The sequence below is a fragment of the Oryctolagus cuniculus genome, chromosome 1 (genome assembly GCF_964237555.1).
Source record: "Oryctolagus cuniculus chromosome 1, mOryCun1.1, whole genome shotgun sequence".
Classification (NCBI taxonomy): domain Eukaryota; kingdom Metazoa; phylum Chordata; class Mammalia; order Lagomorpha; family Leporidae; genus Oryctolagus; species Oryctolagus cuniculus.
The window spans coordinates 190,632,159-190,646,459 of NC_091432.1; the positions used below are offsets into that span (position 1 = coordinate 190,632,159).

General features: G+C 47.0%; 1 protein-coding gene across 2 annotated transcripts in view; it reads right to left on the reverse strand.

Annotated features, from left to right (window-relative positions):
- The window catches only part of MOB3B (MOB kinase activator 3B), a 200,975-nt gene that overhangs the window by 20,037 nt on the left and 166,637 nt on the right, over positions 1-14,301 (reverse strand). The gene's annotated exons all lie outside the window — the stretch shown is intronic.

Here is a 14,301-nt window from a genome sequence, read left to right on the forward strand (position 1 = left end):
GATATTTCATTATGAGCCTGGAATTTTAGACTTTTTAACAATAGAGGGCATTCTCTGCTGCTGTTGTTACAGGTGTTTTCCTCTCAGTACAAGAAGGAAATCATCCAAGGCATCAAAATTTCATAGCAGCGCTGCTTTAGCTCAAGAATCAAAGATGATGTCCTCTTCCTTTACATACTTTTGGCCTCAATTGTCAATCCTAGAAAATTTTCTCCTATGTGGAAAATAATAAGAGCAGAAATAAAATCCTTTGAGATGGTAGTGACAGCTGCACAACAGTGGGAATGCGCCCAATGCCATTGGACTGAACACTTACAGACAGTTGAGATGGTAGATTTTATCTCATGTACATATAATTGCAAACATTATTTAAAAGAAAAAATAACCCACAGCTATACATTTTTGGAAAAAACACCCACTTTAAAAGTTTCAAGGCAGAAGATTTTTATATAGAGTTCCATCAGCAAAATGAAAATAAAAATTCTTAAAGAAGGGGTTTTGTAAGACCTGAAGCTTTATCAGGAAAAAAAAATGTGTGTTAATATGCGATTATGTGTGCGCTTATGCAGGTCTCTGTCTTCTTAAAAAACACCCATAGGGCTGGCATTATGGTGCAGTAGGTTAAGCTGCTGCCTGCGACACCATCATCCCATTCCAGCTCTTGCTAATGTGCCTGGGAAAGCAGAGGAAGATGGCTTAAAACCCTGCCACCCATGTAGGAGACTTGCAGGCTCCTGGCTTCAGCCTGAGCCAGCCCCAGCCGTTGTGGCCATTTCAGGAGTGAACCAGCAGCTCTCTCTCTCTCTCTCCATCTCTCCCTCTAACTCTGCCTTTCAAACAAAATAAGTAAATCTTTAAAAAGAAAGGAAGGAAAAAAGGAAGGAAGGAAACACTTATGCCTATCTCCTCAACATGAATTCAATTCCCTCTGTTATTGTCAGTCTTAGAAATGAAAATGCCTGAAAGAATACTTCATTTAGAATAATTTCTCTCCATTAACGCAAAATGCCCTGTACCCCGTACCAGTAACAGAAACCAAGACAGAATGATTGCGTCTGGGAACCTCTTTATAAGCTGTTATAACATTGATGCCAGAGACACCAAAGGTAAAAACCATACCCACTGAGCATCCCCCAAGATGGCTCTGAGGTGTATGTACGAAGGCAGCTGTACGTGTCAGGAAAGCCATGAGTTCCAAAGAAACACAGCACCACAACAGACACCCTGAACTAAAAATGGAACTTAGCTATGGGCAGACATGCCAGCCATAAAGAAAAGGCTTCTTCAGTCATTTGCCCCAAATCAAAGCTGGATGTGGATGTGCCCTAACATCTCATCTGATTCCTATGTAAGTGCCAATGTTTTTCAAAGGTTAATAATCTATGAACCTTTCAACTGTGCTCTGAGTACTCAGGTACTTTCTACCGTTCCCTGGAGCAGAGGTGGAGCAGGGTGAGTCGTGAAGACCCCACTGCTTACTGCCCAGGCCTGGCAGTGATGGGGTCAACAGTCTAAGTGCCAACTAGCGATGACACTGCTGGTGCCAAGTGATGCCAATGACAAAGGAACAGTCATGCTCTGTGTCTCTTGGTGCAGTCCAGCAGTGATGATCCAATACACAACAGCATGGTGTGAAGCTGACATCCACTCAAATAGCCACTGTCTTGTCTGCTTCACTCAAACCCTGCACACTCGGCTCCCACCCCCGGCCTCCAACACACACACACACACACACACACACACACGCGGACATTGGCCTTTGTGTGCTGAGAAGTTTTGAGTTTTCAGAATAAGAGAGAACTCTAATTATAACTCAAAGTATGGACACTGGATATGCTGCCAGATTGTAACGCCTGAGTGTGATTGCAAAGAGATGGTCCCTAAGCAAACCACACCTCTCCAGGCAGTAAGGCCTGTAGGTTTAAAAATGACACAGTACAACACAAGAAATGCTCTATTTAGTCGCCATCATTTCAAATTCTGGAGAGTTCGCCTGAAGTGTTGCACTTTCCACTTCTCTTGATTTAGAAATACCAGGCCTGTGTCCCACAATGCATCTGTTGAGCGGCAGGGTAGGTGCTCCTGTGGCTTGCAATTTCTCACTACCTGGCAACCAACTCAGAGGTGTTACCTGCCTGGCTCTGCAGGCTTTGGGGTTGAGTTTTCTGATTTATAAACATCATGTCTTTGGAGTTGCCCCAGTAGTCAGCACTCACTCTTACATGCGATTCTCTCATTTGAATCACTCAACAACATGCTATGCATGGACTCAGAGAGCTGAAGAAAGACACCTGACTGTGGTCTCTCAGCTGGACACCACGCAGAAAGTGGCAGAAATGAGGCTCTTTGGAGCTCCAGTGATGCAAGATGGTAGTCGCCACAGCTTGCACCATTTACAAAAACCAAATATACAGCCTTCAAAGAGAATGTGGGCCGGCACCGCGGCTCACTAGGCTAATCCTCCGCCTGTGGCGCCGGCACCCAGGGTTCTAGTCCCGGTCGGGGCGCCGGATTCTGTCCCAGTTGCCCCTCTTCCAGGCCAGCTCTCTGTTGTGGCCCGGGAGTGCAGTGGAGGATGGCCCAAGTGCTTGGGCCCTGCACCCCATGGGAGACCAGGAGAAGTACCTGGCTCCTGCCATTGGATCAGTGCAGTGCGCCGGCTGCAGCACGCTGGCCATGGCGGCCATTGGAGGGTGAACCAACGGCAAAGGAAGACCTTTCTCTCTTTCTCTCTCTCGCGCTATCCACTCTGCCTGTCCAAAAAAAAAAAAAAAAAAAAAAAAAAGAGAGAGAGAGAGAGAGAATGCGGACCTAAAAACTCAGAGGTACCCCCCTTTATATGACTTGTAACAAAAGCATTACTATGAACAGAGTTAATAGTTTTTGTTTTTGTTTTTTTTTTTGACAGGCAGAGTTAGTGAGAGAGAGAGAGAGAGAGAGAGAGATAGAGAGAGAGAGAGACAGAGAGAAAGGTCTTCCTTCCGTTGATTCACCCCCAAAATGGCTGCTATGGCCAGTGCTGTGCTGATCAGAAGCCAGGAGCCAGGTGCTTCCTCCTGGTCTCCCATACAGGTGCAGGGCCCAAGCACTTGGGCCATCCTCCACTGCCTTCCTGGGCCATAGCAGAGAGCTGGACTGGAAGAGGAGCAATCAGGACTAGAACGCGGGGTGCTGGTGCCGCAGGCGGAGGATTAGCCAAGTGAGTTGTGGTGCCGGCCCAGAGTTAATAGTTCTAACGGAGTGGTGGCCCCAAGAGCCACATCAGTGCTAGTAAAACGGCAGAAGTCACACAGCATCAGAGTCGTGCTGCAGGAGCTGCGTAGCCCGACGATGCCTATGGAGAGCATGAAGCTCCCAGGGAGTCCCCTTGCCATCCTGCCACGTGGGGGCACGGCTGGAATCGCCACCTCTGAAGCAGAGAGCAGGCCTTGCAGACTCTCCTAGGCTGGGGCCTTGATCTTGGACGTGACAGCCTCCACAACTGTGAGCAGTAAATCTTTGTTTTTAATTTGCCCAGGCTGGGGCATTTTGTGCTAGCAGCCCAAACAAGACAGGCCACGTCTGGGCTGTGACATCAAGCTGTGTGTGTTCCATCCTCAGTTCCGTGGAGCTCTGTGACACAGGATAAATGACTTCACCCTTCACCTGGCCTGGCTTTCTTCCTCTCTAAGATGCACATAAAACAGAATTAATCTCATAGAATGGGGTGCAGATTAAATGAGGTAACACATTAACACATTCCTTCCAGCACCTGGCTCAGAGCTCCACTCAAACATTTTCCCTGTTATATCCTCCAAGGCTAAACACATCCAATGGGAAAATATATAGTTATTGCAGGCCATTTAAAGTTCTTCCATGCTAAAATGTTTTAATAAGACACAGACATAAATCTCCACCATAAATCTATTTTAAAACAATTATACTATCAGAAATAAATGAAGTAAAAGGAAAAAGCAGGACAGTCTGTGTCATTCTGTGTCGACAATGTGCCAGAACTGGAAGGAATCTAAACCTGCCTGAAGCCAGTAGGTTTACAACGTTTTGGTTGCAGGAGAACCCATTTCTTCTAACATAGCCTCCCCGGGAGCTAGGAATGAGAGAACTGTGGCAGTCTTGGAGAGAGAGAAGGCGGGTCCCAGAACCGGACCCAGGCTTCCTGGGGCCCAGTCATAGAACCTGTGTGCTGAGGACCTGTGTAATGTCACCACTGAGCTTGGCTACGTCCTCTCAGTTTCCAGTGGGAAAATTAAGATCACTCAAATGTCTGCAGAGACAAGAAGGCTCACGCCGAGCCCCAAGCCTGGCCTGTCCAGGTATTCCTAGTAGCTGGCCATGGGCTTGCAGCACAGTTATGTACTGCAGAGGCAACAGCCTGGGGAGGTGTCAGGCTGAGGAGGTGAGGGCTGGGGGATGGGCTTCTAGGACACCGTGAAGATCACTGCCAGCAGGGGGTGATAAAACCCCATTACAGGCTACACAGCATGCTTTGTGTAGGGCTGATTCTGGAGGAAGAAGGGGAGGAGAAAAAAGACTGGGCTTATGGAAACAAAACACCAAAGTGGAGGAGCCAATGGCAGGGCCAAATATCTTGCTGATCCTCCAATCCTGCCCAGAAGTTTGGGGATAACTGGTACTAGTTTCAAAGTGTGATGCATCAGAATTACCTGGAAGCTCATTCAAAATTAGAGACCCATGGACCCCCACCCTAGACTCACTGAGTCAGAATGTCCAGTTGTAGCCCCCATGCATCTACGTCCTCACACACTCCTCAGTGCTCCTGCACAGGAAAAGACTTGAGAAGCACCACACTCAATCACGGGGCTCACCTCGCCCAGGGCCGGCTCTTGAAGATTCTGATTTAGTAAACCCGGGATGGCGCCTGAGAAGCAGGGCAGTTTCCAGGTGACGTACTGCAGCAGAATGGTTCACAATCATTCATAACTGACGCCCCAGGGGAAGGACAGCTCCACCTGCAAACACCTGGTTGCACACCGGACACAGCTGGCTTGGGAGACACACTGGCCACTCGTGGCATCCAGGAGGGCTGGGCAGAGGCTGAGAAACAATCAGCAGCTGCTCAGCCCTCAAAACAGGTTCTGCACCCTCTGAAGAATCCCACACAGGGCTTCCCATCCAGCTGCTAGGGAGGGAGCCTGACACTGGCGTCTGCTTAAATTGGCTCTGAAATAAATGTACACATAAGAGACCAACTCTGAATGACAGAGAACACGTCCCGGGCAGTGTGGGCTGCTCACGTCTTTCTCTGTGACATGCATCATGCTCCTTGGTATAGCCAACTAAAGATGCAGATATTCTAATTGGCCCCTGGAGAGAAGCTGCCGCTTTTCCTTGCAGTTTGCCTGGTAACCACTGAAGCAGAAAGACAAGAGTTTTCAGCAAAGACCTGTCAAAACATTGTTTGAACACTGACATTGTTTTTAAAATGTATTGGATGCATTTCCTAAGCATACTTTCAAAATAAAATATATTGAGGTGTGCTTTTTCTTTAATAGCATGCTTCCACTGAAACGGACAGTCTGCTGAGTTTTGACAGATACCCGCTCCCATGTAACCACTACCACAATGAAGATATGGGACATTGTTATCACTCCTTAAAGTCTTTTGCCCCTTTACAATCAGTGCCCTCACTCCATCATTTTATATCAATGGAATCTAATTGTATGTGCTTGTATCTGGCTTCTTTTGCTCAGCACAGTTTTTTTTTTTTTTTTTTTTAATTTAAAAGACAGAGTCTCTCTCTCTCTCTCTCTCTCTCACACACACACACACACACACACACACACACACACAGATCTCCCACCTGCTGGTTCACTTCCCAAATACTTGCAACAGCCAGGATTGGACCTTGCCAAAGCCAGGATCCCAGAATTCTACAGGTCTCCCATGTAGGTGGCAGGGACTCAGATGCTTCAGCCACCATGTGATGCCTCCCAGGTGTGCATTTGCAGGAAACCAGATCTGAAGCAGAGTGGGGACTTGAACCCAGGCACTCTGATATGGGATGTGGGTATTCTAACCAGTATCTTAACAACTGCACCTCACACCAGCCACAGCAAAATATTTATAAGACCTATCCACAGGACCAGCACTGTGGCATAGTAGCTTAAGCTTCTGCCTGTGGCGCCGGCATCCCATATGGGCGCTGGTTCGAGTCCTGGCTGCTCCACTTCCAATCCAGCTCTCTGCTACGGCCTGGGAAAGCAGTAGAAGATAGTCCAAGTCCTTGGGCCCCTGTACCAGCATGGGAGACCCAGAAGAAGCTCCTTGCTCCTGGCTTCAGCTCGGCCAAGCTCCAGTCGCTGTGGCTCTTTGGGGAGTGAACCAGTGGATAGAAGAGCTTTCTGTCTCTCTCTCAAATAAATAAATATTTTTAATGACTTATCCATATACATGAGTTGTTAGCAATTATTCACTGTTTCTTCTCTGTATCAGAAGTAAGCACACTAGGGCTGCAGGACACTGCTGTGGAATGAGCAGGCTTCAGGAGCAGAAGGCAGTGAGTGTACCGGGAACCCAGAGGGAAGTGAGAAAGCAGAGACGAGGGGCTATACTGACTCTTCCAGGGAAGGGGAGGAGCAGGAGGCCACACCGAGGTACCAGGAGCCTTCATCAAGGCAGGGGATCTGGAGCGATGAGCACTTTGAGGAGGCGGCAGACCTGAGCTGCAGAATGTAGGACGTGGGAGCAGACGTGACATGCAGGGGCAAATGGCAAACTTCGCCAGTGTAAGATGTTTAGTCTCTGCAGTAGGTTAATGAAAATTCTCTGACATTCTTCTCTTCAAGAGACAGAGCCTGGGGCCAGCATTGTGGCATAGCGGGTAAAGCCACACCTGCAATGCCAGCATTCCATATGGGTGCCGGTTCAATTCCTGGCTATTCCACTTCTGATCCAGCTCCCTGCTACTGCCCTGGGAAAGCAGTAGAAAATGGCCCAAGTCCGTGGGCCCCTGAGACCCACGTGGGAGACCCGGAAGAAGCTCCTGGCTCCTGCCTTCAGATCTGCCCAGCCCCACCCAAGCTGTTGCAGCCATTTGGGGAATGAACCAGACTGACAGAATCTCTCTTTCTGTAACTCTGCCTTTCAAATAATAAATAAATAAATCTTAAAAAAAAAAAAAAAAAAAAAAAAGACAGCGCCTAACTCCTTTTCCCATAAGTATGGGCTAGTCTTAGCAACCCACTTGTGATGAGCAGAGAATGGGGAAGAGCTGGTTTCTCGCTTCTGACAAGTCGGCACAAGACAGGGAGGCTTCCACGTGGGTTGCCCTAACTGGGATCAGGGCACGCTGGGGACAGCCAGCAGGGAACTAACATGTGCAGAGTGAAAGGGAGTCTGATCTGAGGAAGGGACAAGGAAGCCATCCCAGCAGAATGAGCTGGACTTAGGAAAACAAGGAAGCTGAGGATCTTGCACGCACAATGGCCTGGAGGTAAGAGGAATGGTCCCATCACAGAACCCTGGGATGTTCCCTTTAGAGGAGGCTGCATATCTTTTTCGCCATCCAGAACTACCTGAATGCATTTTATTTATAGGTTACATTGAGATTCACTATGTAGCATGAATCTATCAGCACTGACATCATGGAACTAATACTGATTAGAATTGGGCTCCACTTCTGTGATCCAGCTTAACTGTCTTTGTTGGACTCTTGTATATCCAACCTGTATCTATGCAATTATTTCACCAGAGGAGGTCCCGAGACAACAGGAGTGACCACAGAAGTCCTTAGGGGCTGCTGTAATCTTACCCTCACTCTTTTATTGTGGTTGGGCAGGTAGGTGGTGAAGGAAGATGTAGTTTATGTTTCAATAAGTAAAATCTTCTACCATTCCAATCTCAAATTAAAATGCATTTGATATTTTTGAGCCAAAGAACTTATTCTTATCTGGCTGGAAAAATTGAAATAGTTTAGACCACACATAGCAGCCAAAAGTTGGCAGGCTCATATATGGGCATCAAGCCATACTGACTATTCATATTTTCATAGAAATGCTCATGAAGATGAATTAATTCCTGCTGGGACTGACATCCTGCAGCAATTTCCAACACTGCTGAGCACAGTTTAAAAAAAAAACAAAAAACAAAAAACTGCAATTCTGATTTGGTGCCGCAGAAGCCAACAGCACTGCTGAGATACTTAGCAGCAGCCTGAGATGGAGGCTCTGATGGGAGACCTAGCAAGGGGTCCTGAACAGCTGGCTTGGAGTTTCATCTATTCTTCATCTGCAAAGTGGGAGAAGACTGGCTTATCATGTGGAAGCTGATCAGACCAGGAGCTTGCACAACTAAACGGAAATGCCTCTTGGAGGCAGCACAAGGACAATTGTGGATGCTTCTGGCCGCCACTGGTGGTGGCAGAGCATATAAATAATGCATTGTAGGCAATAGCCCTTGAGGGTAGGCCCTCCGATTCAGTAGTACCTGACAGAACGCTCCCTGATGATGAAAATGCCGTCTGCAACCTCCAACACAACAGCCACCAGACACATGGTTTTTGAGCACTTGAAAGGTGGCTAGGAAGATTAAGAAACGTTTATTTTCATTAATTTTAATTTAATGAGACGCAGATGTCTAGTGCTACTCTATTGGATGGTACAACACTAAGTAATGGGTTCAAGGGTATCATTCTTTAAAAGTATGAGGTGGTTGGCACTGTGGTGCAGGAGGTTAAGCCACCACTTGGGATGCTGGTGTCCCATACTGGAGTGCCTGGCTCAGGTCCTGGGCTACCCTAAGCTTCCAATCCAGATTCCTGCTAATGCCACTTGGAGAGACAGCAGGTGATGGCCCAACTATTTGGGTCCCTGCTACCCACATGGGAGACCCAGATGGAATTCCAAGTTCCTGGCTTTGGTCTTTACCAGCTCTGGCTGTTGCCAGCATTCAGGGAGTAAATCAGTGGATGTAAGATCTCTCTCTCTCTCTCTCTCTCTCTCTGTTGCTCTTCCTTTCAAATAAATGAAATGACTAAAATAAACAAACATTCTTTAAAAAAAGTGTGAGCTTCCTAAGCATGGAGATCAGTCTTATTTGACTATTACCCTGGTGCTCAGCACAGTGTCTGACTTATAGCAAGTTTTCAGGCACTTAGCAGCCACCAGAGGACTAACTTATAACACAGAAATGAGACTGTAAAAGACTCTGTAGTCAGTACTTCTCCAAGGATATTTCACAACACCTTAGACTCACACAATGCCCTATAGTAAAAAGACTCACTGCTCAAATAAATGTTTCACATTGTGGGCCATGCCTGAGAAGCCAGAATATGTACTAGTAGACTAAAGAAACTTGAACAGCTTCACCAACTCACTGTTCCTACAGTTATTTGATCAAGGAACCCCCTTTTTACCTAATACCTTTTGATATTCCTTAGAACTAGTGGGTTTGGTAGGGGGAAATACTTTGGGGGATGCTCTAGCCAATAATGATAGGGGTAGGAGGAAAGCTTCCAGTTAATTCCTTGAAGGTGGGGTTCCCTGATTTTCAGTACACGGTAAGCAGATAAGAAGTGTTTACTGAGTGGTCTAGAAGTTCCTCTCTTCCAGCCAGAATCAGAGGCAATCTAGAAACCATTTCCACCCAACAAAGGTCCAGGGAGAGGCACTAGTGTGCATATAATTTTAGGCATTCCCAGACTGCCATATTGGGTGTACCTGCAGAATTCGAAGATCACCTTACACTAAGAATTAGATGCAATAGCAAATCATAACAGAAATAATAATAGTTATGGAAATATATGAATAAATTCTAGGAGTCTATACTATAAAAATTTAACCAAATAGCTAAACAAAAGGAACTCACTGTGATGAGAACATCAACTGTGCAACAAAGGAAGGACTAGTGAGAATTATGGGAGAGTGTGAGCCAGGCTAGAGCACGGGCCCCTGGGGATAGAGAAGAAACGTGATAAAAGGAGAACCTGACTGAGCTCAGAGCAGAGACATCTTCCTTAGCCACTTCTGGTCTTGGGTTTTGCAAATATCTTAATGAGGAGGGGCTGGAATGAGCTCCAGACCCACCCTGCAGTATCAGCTAAATACTGCTTACAGTTATTGGACATTATTGTACATTTATTCATGCTTAAGTTTAGCAAATGGTAGAAAGGCCAGTCCATGGTATAGGTTAACCTCTCTTCAGCAAATTCTTTTAGTTCTCTTTTTAAAACCTGACATTAGAAAATAAAACAATCTCCTTAGATTAAGTAGAGGAATCTGGATGGGAAAACTCCAACCAAAACCTTCAGTCAAGGTCATGGTGCCTGAACTAAATGTGAGAAATGCCAGTCCCTGGGGGGCTGCACTTGCTACCTGTGGGTAATCAGCGGACTTTACCTGCTTTAGAATCACTGAGATGTGCCCACCTGCAACAGGGGCTTCAGAACGAAAGGTGTGTAATCTCAAAATGATGCCACCTCAACACTTACAAATTGGCTTAGCTTCCCATTCATGGAGGGAACCCCTCACATCCAGGGAAAGCTTCATTTTCTCATTGAAGGTAATTATGCACACCCACCTCCTAGCTACAGGGACAAAGAGGTCTGCAAAGCCACCACCGTGCCTTGGAACATCTGTGTCCTCTGTACAAGGGAGCAGAAGGCCTGGCCAGAGAGAGAGGAGGGCAAACTTGGAGTCCTCGGTTCTGGGCACACAGGCCAATGTCCTGTGAAACTTCAGTCTTTGTAGGCAAAGTCTTTTAAAAGCGTAGGTTTGATTCTTCAGATTACAAAACTGGTATGTTTGTATTAAAAAACAAAAACAAAACTGGCAAGCCCAAGACAGTATATGTCAAAAGGGAGCATTACCCAGAATTCCTTCCAGAGGGAACCACTGCTTTTTGCTATATTTCCTTTCTCATCTACAGACAGAGTATCAGTGACTCCCCAGTGCAATTTTGAGCCCTGCTTTTGTTACTTCATGTTATGTGTTGACAATTTTTCATGGACATCATTTTCAACTCTGATTTATATTTTAGGCCCCGAAGTAGATCAGACCACAAAACACACACACACACACAACTAGGGTCTGGCATTATGGCACAGAAGGTTAAGCCACAACTTATGACACAACTGGAGTACCAGTTTGAGTTCCGGCTGCTCTGCTTCCAATCTAGCTCCCTGCTAATGTGCCTGGGAAAGCAGAAGAAGACAGCCCAAGTCCTTGGGCCCCTGCCCTCCATGTGGGAGACCCAGATGGAGTTCTGGGCTCCTGGCTTTTGCCTGGCCTGGCCCAGTGCTGACCACTGTAGCCATTTGCGAGTGAACGAGCAGGGAGAAGATTTCAGTCTCTCTGTGTCACTTTGCCTTTCAAATAAATACATAAATCTCAAAAAAATACACTGGTAATTATTCACTCTTTTGTTTAAAAAAAAAAAAAACTAAGCACCTGCCACTCTACAAACTAGAAATTAAAGCTCTGTAGACATCAACAAAAGATGAATAAACAGGATTGGCAAAGGCATGGGGCTGATCTGCCACATTCCCAGTTACCAAGCTCAGTGCAATTCATTGAAAATAATTACAGATTTCTTTGCTATTTTTCAAATTGACACTTTAGGGTATGTCTGCCAAAGCTCCTAAAATGATCTCTGGCAGGCTTTCCCTCTCATCTCTGAGCACTTGGGTTGCCCAGAGCAACCACCAAGAACTCACACACACACACACACACACACACACACACACGTGCGTCATCTGAATTGACCAAAGGCCCATGAATGCAAACTAGCTACTCCCAGTGCCAGGTACGCTCCTCTGCTGGCTTTAATCTATGAAGGCCTCGTTAATGAAGCACAGAAGGTCATCTTGATGAAAAATGACAAGGCTGGAGACACATGTCAAAGCTGGCCATCTCAGGAAATCAAGCGGGGGGACTCTAGAGGTGATCTTTTACGCATACAGAGGAAACAGAGACCCAGATCCAGGGTCAGACGACCAGAGTGGTAACATAATCATGGAAACGCCATTGTAAAGGCCAAACTGCTAGACTTGCCGGCTGAAGCTCTTTATTTTACAGTGGCTGTGTCCATATCCAGGCCATTTGGCTGAAAGTCAAGGACCCCGCCTGACAAGCAGAAGCCTGGAGGCCTTTGTACAGATGATGTTTCAAAAGAAAAGACCCTTTCAAAAGCCCTACAATGGCTCCTCACTGCCAGCTATTTCAGGGCACAGCTCTGCTTCTTTTCATAGTCCTGACCTGATCTGGCCGTTGCAGGCCAACCCTGCCCACAGCCCTCATCTGAGCATTCTCCGAGGGAGGTATGGGCACAGCCTGGCCACCTCTTAGGGAGAACGCAGGTCAGGGCATGTTAGTGCCCAAAATGGACCTGTGGCTGGGCCTTTATGAGACAAAGCTTTTCAGATCTTTCGTCTTCAAATGGTTTTAAAAAGTACCCATTCTTAAAGTGATAGTTTTGGTCCTGAAATCTGGCATGAACCTCAATCATCAGTCAAGAAGCCCTCTGCTGGGATGGGAGTGAAAGCAAGTGTGGAGGGTGGGGTGTGCCTTGCTGAGACAAGACAGCAGTAATGACGTAGGCAGAGAAACACGGTTCAGCTGTTGAAAATGTGCCTAGCTCATCTGTTTGAAATAGTAACAGGTGTGAGGAGACAGAATCCTCTAGATGAAGAGCCTAATGCAATATCTGGAACCACTGCTTTTTTCTGAAACTGCTTGTGTCCTTGCACGTGGCAAGACCTCAACAGCAGGTGTCACACAACGATGGGGGTGCTGAGTACAGAGGAGCAGATGTGGGATTGCTTCCTGCAAGGCCCTCCCCTAGGTGTTTCACTTCCTACCCAGCCTCCTGTCTTCCTTACACCATGCACCAGCGGTGGGTGTGTGGGTGGGAACAGGACAGAGCCAAGAGGAAAACTGCAAATTCCAGAGACACATTACAAAGATAGGCAGCGTGGCCCAAGGAGTGTCCCATGGATCATGATCGCTTGAAGACAGCAAGGAGCGATAACAAACGAGAAAAATGTCCTTCAGCTAAATGCAGGTACACTGGGCGGGCTGCAGAGTCAAACTGGTTTCTTTCTCGGAGGACTTCTCAGGGCCTTGACGCTGCTCTTGGACGTGTTGAGTCCTCAAACATGGAGCTGATGCCTTCTCTTGTAATCTCAATTGGCAAGGGAAAGAAGTCTCTTTTCACTGCGCGTCACCACTCGGGGCAGCATTTTGAGGAGCATTCTTGGCAAACCGCACTCGTTAGCTTTTTTTTCCTCCTTTGCTGTAATTTCCCACTCCACTGAGCTAAGTCCCAGTCCTAGAAGAGCTCAGAAGTGCTTGAAATAGCCACTACTCCACCTTGAGGGCAACTGCCACCACCAAGCCACTGCCCGGCAACCAGCAGGAGTGACACCATCTGGGAGCAAAATGAACACTCTGGAGTCCAAGCCTCTCAGATGAACAGAATCAGAATTCCCATTTTAGCAAGCTCCCCAGGCGACTGGTATGTGCATTAAAGTTTGAGGTGGAGACTGAAGGAGCTTAGTACTAGGCACTCCGCTCATCATTCTGCTCAGTACAGCTGGAGTGAGGCACATCTTACAATTCCACCTCCAGGAGATTCTGAAGTGTGTGTGCGCGTACAACAGTTGGTTTCACAGCAACAGTCCTACAAGGTAGGTGATGGTATAGTAAGAAAATAAGAGCCCTGGAGAGAGAATGGGAAGGTCCTGAACCAAGGTCACCCAGGGGTCAGCAGGTGCATTAGGGTGAACAAGCACCCTCCTGTCTGCCCTGCCTACCTCACCAGTTTCCTCCCCCTGCCCTAATCAGCACTTCATTCATAGCTACTGCATTGTCAACAGCTCTCTCTCTGAATCTGCTTTTGTTTTTTAGTGAAAGGACAACAAAACACTGCTGGCTCTTTGTGCTTGCTAATGATAATTCTGATTAGCTCAATTCTGTCAGCTGATTCCCAGACAGCCGAGGGCCGACAGCAGCCTGTGTGTTCAATCGGAGCTTGGCCCATTTTCTAATTACCAGGATCATTTGGGCTCCTTTCCTCCAACTGTAAACTTGCTTGGTTCAAGTCATCTTCAGCTGTTGCATTTACATGAGAAATGGATGAGCTGTCACGTCTGTCTGTGGCTGTCAGGGTGCCAGCCTCCCCCTCCCTACTGGAGACCAAGTGAAATGCTTTAGGTTTCTTTGGGTTCCCAGGCTGTGGGCTACAGCAGGTCCCAGTGGGAGCCACATGGCAAGGCCTGATGGACATATGGCCTTCACAGGGCTGGTCACAGTGACCTCTTCTCAACTTGTGAATTCCTAACTGCCT